This window comes from Oncorhynchus keta, chromosome 21 (assembly GCF_023373465.1).
Source record: "Oncorhynchus keta strain PuntledgeMale-10-30-2019 chromosome 21, Oket_V2, whole genome shotgun sequence".
NCBI lineage: Eukaryota > Metazoa > Chordata > Actinopteri > Salmoniformes > Salmonidae > Oncorhynchus > Oncorhynchus keta.
In genome coordinates this window covers 27,901,916-27,910,356 of record NC_068441.1, presented here as the reverse complement: position 1 = coordinate 27,910,356, position 8,441 = coordinate 27,901,916, and the positions used below count along the sequence as shown (strand labels likewise).

Sequence of the window (8,441 nt, the reverse complement as noted above, 5' to 3'; positions counted from 1 at the left end):
AAATACAAATATTACGTTATTTCTTGGATATCAAGGCTCAGGGGACTAAGCTCCCGAGTGGTGCTGTGGTCTAAGGCACTGCATCCCAGGCGTCACTACAGACCCTGGTTCGATTCCAGGCTGTATCACAACCGACCGTTATTGGGAGTCCCATAGGGCGGCGCACAATTGGCCCAAAGTCGTTTGGGTTTGGCCGGGGTACGCCATCATTGTATTAACTGACTTACTTCGTCGAAGAAACTGTATCTCAGTGCCAGAGGCGTCACTACAGACACTGGTTTGATCCCGGCTGAATCACAACTGGCCGTGATCGGGAGTCCCATAGGGTGGCGCACAGTTCCCCAGCGTCGTCTGGGTTAGGGGAGGCCGGGTAGGCCGTCATTGTAATATAATAATTTGTTCTTAACTGACTTGCCTAGTTAAATAAAATGTTGCTAGCAATAGAGTACATAACATACCTTGGGATTAAAAATTGAGAGTCGTCGGATTGGAAGAATGCTGTTTATTACAGACGTTAATTTCGTGGAGTGGACTGGAGTAACATTGCGAACTCGTAAACACATTTAAAGACCACTTAAAGGCCTTACTGACTGGAAACGATTGATTAAAGCTCTGGTCGTAAAGACATTCATATTACGACAGCAGTATTGCCTAGGCCTATACCTTCTCTTACGAGGGTTAAAATTTGTAGACTATACATTTGCTAAAATATATTTGACATCGGAGATGGACACCATACACGGCGGATTAAGTTAAGGCCTAATAATATTCCAATGAGTCATATTGTTTTCTAGCTTCTCCTCAATTTACTGGCATATTCAACGAAGATAAGTAGCTAAACTCGGTATACTGTTTTGTGATGTCGACTGAATGTAATGTTTCAAAATGGTTTATATTGCAATCCATGTAAAATTTCAACATTTTGTGTAGGCTATATTTGAGCCGAGTGCAAAAGAGAAAGCAAGCCACCATAATTACGAACAATATAGGCCTAAAACAAACCATTATAATCTCAAATGGTCATTTCGATGTTCTTTGATTATATTTCAGTGATCATACAAGTAATATAATAAATATGTATATTACAACAAAAGCATGAGTCCAGAGATGAGACTGGGAGTTTTATTACTTGGCAGATGTCCCATGGCACCTGGAGACTCTCTTGGAATGCTGAGTAAATCCCTAAAATACCTCCGGTCAATAATCCCGTCTACAAGGTTAGACCTCTAAAGTCTCTGCGCAACAACACAAAGTTGAAAAGGATTTGTTTTACCCCGTGATGTTTACAACCCAAATTCTCCCACTGCAGCAATAGACCATTTAGTGTCCACCACATAAAGCCAAAGAGCTAAGAAAAAAGGGCTCGTCGTGGATATTGATGCCATTTGCGGCGACTCCTGAGCTGAGTGTGTAATCTTGTAGAAATGGACGCCCTTGATGAAGGCTAACTGACGTAATCAAGGCAGTTTCTTGTTGCCGAGCCAGGAAGTCAATCCCAACAACATGAAACTACCTAAACCACGCAACAGCTGAACGTGAAAGGTCAATCCATTGAGGATTTAGAGACAATATCAAACGTATCTCATAGTCAAATGTTTTTCTATGTACCGATGGGGGGAAAAACTCTATAGAAAATAAAAGAATAACAAAAATGCTGTATATGTAGACAAGGACTAACAATCCTAGGCTATGCTGCGTTTCCATGTTCATCAATTAGATCTAGGCCTACCTGTTAAATTGCGACAATAGGATACTGGACTAATGACTCCTTTGATATGCTTGATGTCGTTTCGTATATTAGTCATATTTGAAAATAGAAAGATAGGCCTAATATTATGATGTCCACAACTTGAATGCATATCCAGCAAGGAGTGATCACATTTTGTAAGATTCTTTGTAATATTCTATTTTTTGTTGATAGGATAGCATGCTCCATGAACACATTCAGGTTCACAGTCGTCTGTTCATTCTATGACAAAACATCGTTGTCCATCCAAGGCAGAGGTAAATTGAACTAAACTGTCACAGCACACATCGTAATCCAAAATCCACTTGCAAATCTCGAGCAACTCATCAACATAGAAAACCCCCACAACCATCACTGGTCGGATCTGGAATGTCTGCATGAAGTTAAAATACAGCAACAGAAAAACACGAGATACCTTCGGTGTTATGGAAATGAATGTGCTGCCTGATGCAAATATGACAAATGAACAGAGCCAGACGTGATCTAGTCCAAAACAAAGAAGGGAAATGCCAGCGGCTAGTCCTACCTTCAACGCAGGTTGCATGCGGGGATCCGTTGCCATGCTCCTGCAGTCGTGTAGTTGCTGACTCTGTTCCATCATATCCATTCCGTTAAAGTTATCACCCGGTCTCTTTTTGCTCCATCATTTGCTCCATCATCCGTTGGAGAAGGTCACATTTCCCTCATCTGGTGAAAGAAGTGGCGTGCGCCCGTTTAACCAACCCCATTTTACCCCGGCTCCGTGGTTATAGACCTCCTCCTTCTCACCTTTAAACGCATCTTTACTGCTGCGGTGCACATTATACTTGCAGATCATAAAAACCACCTCTAGCGCTGTACTCCGACCATCATGACGTTACTATTTTATGACCTTGAATTATCGTGGTCACCTGGCTATTTAAATCACCACTATATGGTCGGTCTTTCCACTCACATTAAAACTCCCACTATTGCGCCCCTTCCCTCTAAACTCTCTTTCTCAAAGCAAGCCATAAAGGAAACGAAGGAGAAGGACAGCAAGGGGAAATTATGCTCCATACACATTTTATTTATTTTTGTATAGGCTTATTTTATATCTTTACAAAACGTCCAGACATACTGTTTGCGATAATTATTTGGAAGAACATTGACTTTATGATGCTGTAATGCACAGGACATCAAGTTCAGATGAACAAAAAACAACAAAAAACAAAACAACATAAACGAAAGAAAGTCAGAGACCAAGTAAATACATCAAAATGCATCAAAAGTGTATGGAAAACAATTCAAACGCACTACTGTCACTTTAAGGCATTTTTCTAAATAATTCATGTCCAGCGTTTTAAAACAATGTGCATCTGGAGAGATTCATAGCATTTCACTGTCAAGTCCTAAAAACTGAAACGTTTGACAAAACCATGCATGAACTCAATTTATAACCTGCTCTAGATGATTTCTCCTGCATGCTTGTAGCGTGTGCAAAGCTGGACCTTGTTTGCCTATGTGTAGCAAACTTCATTAACAATGGAGTGGAGTTTAGTCTGCTAACTAATGTGTAGCCTAACTGTAGTTTTTGTGAAGTTTCTCTTCAAATAAGGTGTAGTCATAAGCAGAGGTTAGCGCTCGACTCTCCCTGCGGAATTTCTTGAGTTTCATGCGTCGATTTTGGAACCATGTTTTGACCTATCTGTCAGATAAGTCAGTACTCTTGTTCATCTCCAGGCGGCGCTCTCGCGTCAGATACATGTTGAACAAGAACTATTTTTCCAGTTCCAGAGTCTGATGTTTGGTGCAAGGACAACGCTTTTTCCGTCCACTTTTAGCTATGATCCAGTTTCCAATGCAATTCTCCAATCTGGTGTCCCCTGTAAAAAAGGAATTAGTTGAATTAACATAATTATTCGTTTATAGCCTAAACGTATCCTAATTTGTGATAGAACATAATAATCACTGGCATATGTAACACACCTTCGCAGCTTTTAGGGTTGGGGCCCCTTGGAGGTAGCCCCCCTCCCCCACACACATCATAAACCATGGCAAACATGTTCAGAATTATAGGAAATTAAGTTGTAAAAGTGCAAAATGTTCTCACAGTCTCATGGCACATGTGTAGAATAACAGGAAACTAGCTTTACATTTTCAAAATCTTCTCTCAGCCTCTTTGCAAAATGTGTAGAATAGCAGGAAATCAGCACTGTAGGCCTATAGTAGAATTGCACTTTGCACTGTAGGCCTATAGTAGAATTGCACTTTGCACTGTAGGGCTATAGTAGAATTGCACTTTGCACTGTAGGCCTATAGTAGAATTGCACTTTGCACTGTAGGCCTATAGTAGAATTGCACTTTGCACTGTAGGCCTATAGTAGAATTGCACTTTGCACTGTAGGCCTATAGTAGAATTGCACTTTGCACTGTAGGCCTATAGTAGAATTGCACTTTGCACTGTAGGCCTATAGTAGAATTGCACTTTGCACTGTAGGCCTATAGTAGAATTGCAATTTGCACTGTAGGCCTATAGTAGAATTGCACTTTGCACTGTAGGCCTATAGTAGAATTGCACTTTGCACTGTAGGCCTATAGTAGAATTGCACTTTGCACTGTAGGCCTATAGTAGAATTGCACTTTGCACTGTAGGCCTATAGTAGAATTGCACTTTGCACTGTAGGCCTATAGTAGAATTGCACTTTGCACTGTAGGCCTATAGTAGAATTTCACTTTGCACTGTAGGCCTATAGTAGAATTGCACTTTGCACTGTAGGCCTATAGTAGAATTTCACTTTGCACTGTAGGCCTATAGTAGAATTGCACTTTGCACTGTAGGCCTATAGTAGAATTGCACTTTGCACTGTAGGCCTATAGTAAGTAGAATTGCACTTTGCACTGTAGGCCTATAGTATAATTGCACTTTGCACTGTAGGCCTATAGTAGAATTTCACTTTGCACTGTAGGCCTATAGTAGAATTTCACTTTGCACTGTTGGCCTATAGCTTAATGGAGTTGCTAATCGATGCTAATATATAATTTCAACTCCAATTGTTTTCTTTCAAGGTTACATAAAGGTCATAACATGTCGTTGTCTATGATGCCTTAATGCACGGAGGTATAGCCTAATCATAGTCTTTAGTGAGATGATAAATGACCTCTTCTTAGAGAATATAGCTTAACTAATGCACCATTATTTGCGTATCTGGAGAAACCTACGCTCAATCAAGGCCAATTGAAACAATTAACTATATAGAAACACTGGGTCTATGAAAAATGTGAGTTGATCTCATCAGGCAAATAGGCTAATAAAAATACATTGTTAATTCATATGAGTAACTTGTGTATTTTTTGGCGATAAGAATTACATTATGTTATTTCATTGGACCAACTGGACCAAATAGCATAAGATATAAGATATACATTAAATGTAGATATTAGTTAATGCCGCAATACAGGTCTTGGTAAGAGGGATGGATACCACGGACGATGTCCGGGGTGTATAGTCGAGTCTATCCATAAAGGAGTCCGGAGGAGTTTCTGTCTTGATTAGGCCTACATGGTGCAGCGGGCACGAATAATAAAGCTAATCACACTGTTCACATGGGGAAACAATCCGGAAATCATAAAGGCTAGTATTCAACGCAGCGCAGTGTTTTGATCATTTTTCAGTGAATTACTTATGAATTACTCTTTTAGAACGTGGGATAAAATACCTAATATTTTAATAGCAAGTTATTAGTAGGGCCTACTGTAACGAATTTGTTAGATTTAAGGAAGAGAGAAATTAGGGACTGAAGCAACATTTAATATTTCGCCCTAAATCATACGTTGTTTTTAATTACATGGAAATATAAGCCTCACATCTGCCGGGTTTAAACAAGAGTTAAATAAATAAAGCATTCATTGTGTAAGCATTTGCGTGAATTTCGGATGCACATGCCGTGGTCAGATATGCTCAATACCAGGCCTAAGAAGAATACATAAATAATGATAATAATAATAATAGTCCTAATAATAATAATAAACGAATCCCCATCAGTCTGAAGTTCACCAGTTGGTCCTACAATTGTTTTTATAATTATTTGTTTTTCCTGAACTTACTAAGTAAAACGTCATAACTTGAGGTTGTATGTGTTTTAGATTTATTGTTTTATACTTCGAAAAAGTAGTTACCGACAATGTATCTACAAGCTGAAAAAACATAAGCAATCATACAAACACCCATTCCGTTACCCTTCACCAAACGCCTACATTTTTAAAGTGTTTTTTTGTCTGCGCAGTTTGTCTGTAGGCTATGTCTTCTCGGCTCGGTTTCCCGGGTACAGATTAAATACAGTTTAAACAGTGAGTCTCCATTGAACATGCTTTTTAGTCTAGGAATCTGTGTCTCGGAAACTAGCATCATCTGTTTAAATCCAATGAGATATGAACCAGGCTATATTAGAAGCACATAACGTGAATTATGCTTTATTTTATTAATTGTCGTAACTATATTTTTTACTGTGTATACATTTGGATAGGCCTTCCATTTTACTAGTAGCCAATTCCTTTATTATAAGAAATCCAAGCGAGACATCGGGACTATAGTAGGTCTATCCAATCTGATTATTATTATTATCATGACCACCAATTAGACATAACAAATCTCATTTGTTAAACCTTCTCAAAATAAGAATAAATGTGCTCCATCTCAACTGCAACGTTGTGTGCAGTGTGCAATTTCATTTCTCAAAATCAAAAATGTAGTTCAATGGTTAAGAAAATTGGCACTGGCAAATATGGGATATGTCAAGAGCATACGCAGAGCATACGCAGTCTACCCTTCCAGATCACCCTCGTAGTCCAGTGAAATAAACAACGAAAAGTAGCCAACAAGCAGGCCTGTGCGTTAACCGGTATTGTGTGAATGTTATTTGGAGATGTTTAGGAAAGAGATAAGGAACTGAGATTCTATAATTATAAAGATGGCGTAGGGAGGGAAGTGTATGGCTAAGGCTACTCAATTTAGGGGAAATGTCTACTTAATCAGCGTGGGATGATAATGCTTATTTAGGTGATATAATCCGTGTGTGTGTTACCTTTAACCTCACTGTCTGAGTTGTCTGTGCTTCCGTCCGTTTTGAAGACCATCTCTTTCTCAGAGAGTTGTTTCGTTGAGCTGTAATTTTCCTCAAATTTACTGTCTGCCAGATACGCCTCCTGATTGGTTTCGCAGGTGTAGTTAAATGGTTCTGGATTCTCTGTCCCAGTTTCGACCACAGAGAAGATACTATATAGGCCGAAGCCATGCACATTCTCCTTTCTCGGGTACCGTTGACTGGCTGTAGGTGATTCCGGACAAGAATGTTCGTGCATTTGACTGTGATGGCGTCTGTCAGCCATCCTTTTGTAGGAACAAGGTGAAACAGTCTCCGTGCGTCCGTTTGGATCCCCGCTATATAGGAAGCACATTGAATCCTCCGTCACACTGTCTGATGGGAAAGAACCTGGGATGCATTTTTATCTTCAGCCAATTTAGCTGCGTTAGGTAATGTTGGTGATGGTAGGTGGTGAAAGCCATCTTTGTCAGAGATGGCGCACCTGGTAATTTGGAAAGAGGCGAAGACGCCATTCCATCATTTCTCACCGTCGAACAGTCACACTCGGTCGAAACCTCTAAGAACCTACATTCCGGAACTGCCAAAATAGCCCTTATCTCTGCACACAGAGGATCCTCCTACCAACTATTCCACATGGAATTTAGAAGCTGGGATTCTATTTGGAAATTCCATTGTATTGTTATCTTTCTTATGTTGATACCACTGTTCAGAGCCCTCGTAGGGGATTATAGTCGGGAGGAAGCTGACATATTCGAGTCGGGGACGTAAGAGCATCAAAAAACTTCATCAACATAATTATGGACGAACGAGGCATGTCACGTGACTTTCAGACCACTAGGTGTTTGAAAGTGGCCAGTGCACCAGACTGCCATGACGACACCAGGGTCAAGTTGTCGAGCTCTATGACAGAGTAAGGGCGCCATCTAGCAGGACAGATACAGATAGGGTACAGACGCAAGTTCCTGAACATACAGTAGTAGAGACTAATTAAAATAGTGTTCTATTGAAATATGTGTTCTAGAAAACAAAAGTGAGCAATGGAGCTGGCGAAAAAGAAGAGGATAAACCTAAAGAAGATATGTTATGTAAATTGCACAACATTATAGGCTGACATTACATCATGATAAGTGCTGTCTTTGATACTTGTGTAGAGGGTATGTACTCCAAAAAATAAGATTATTGTTATTTCATGCTATTTATTTCATTTAAATGCACCAAGAGCAAAAACAAACGTTTTGACAATGATTCTTGAAATATCAACTGCCCAGTAGTTGTATGATTTGATCTTATTATAACTATGTTTTCTAAAGGTAATAACGAAACATTATCTGTTGTTTATATTTCTTATAGTTCATTAAAACTGGACATGGCAGTACTTAAGGTCTCTTTCATAGAGTTCTATAAATGGCATGTCCCAACCTGCCCTTAAGAACTGCCCCAAGGCTGCACCAACCTCAACCTGCCCCAGAGAACTGCCCCAATGCTGTCCCATCCTGCCCCAGTGCTGTCCCATCCTGCCCCAAGGCTGTCCCAACCTCAACCTGCCCCAGAGAACTGCCTAGCGCTACATAGCAACATATAAATTCTAGGGTATAATAAAAGACAAAGAACAACACAATTGACGAACGCAG

At 39.9% G+C, this 8,441-nt stretch overlaps 1 pseudogene; it reads right to left on the bottom strand.

The window, feature by feature from the left end:
• Positions 1-2,841: 2,841 nt before the first annotated feature.
• Positions 2,842-7,482, bottom strand: LOC118399785 (homeobox protein Hox-C10a-like; annotated as a pseudogene).
• Positions 7,483-8,441: the final 959 nt, after the last annotated feature.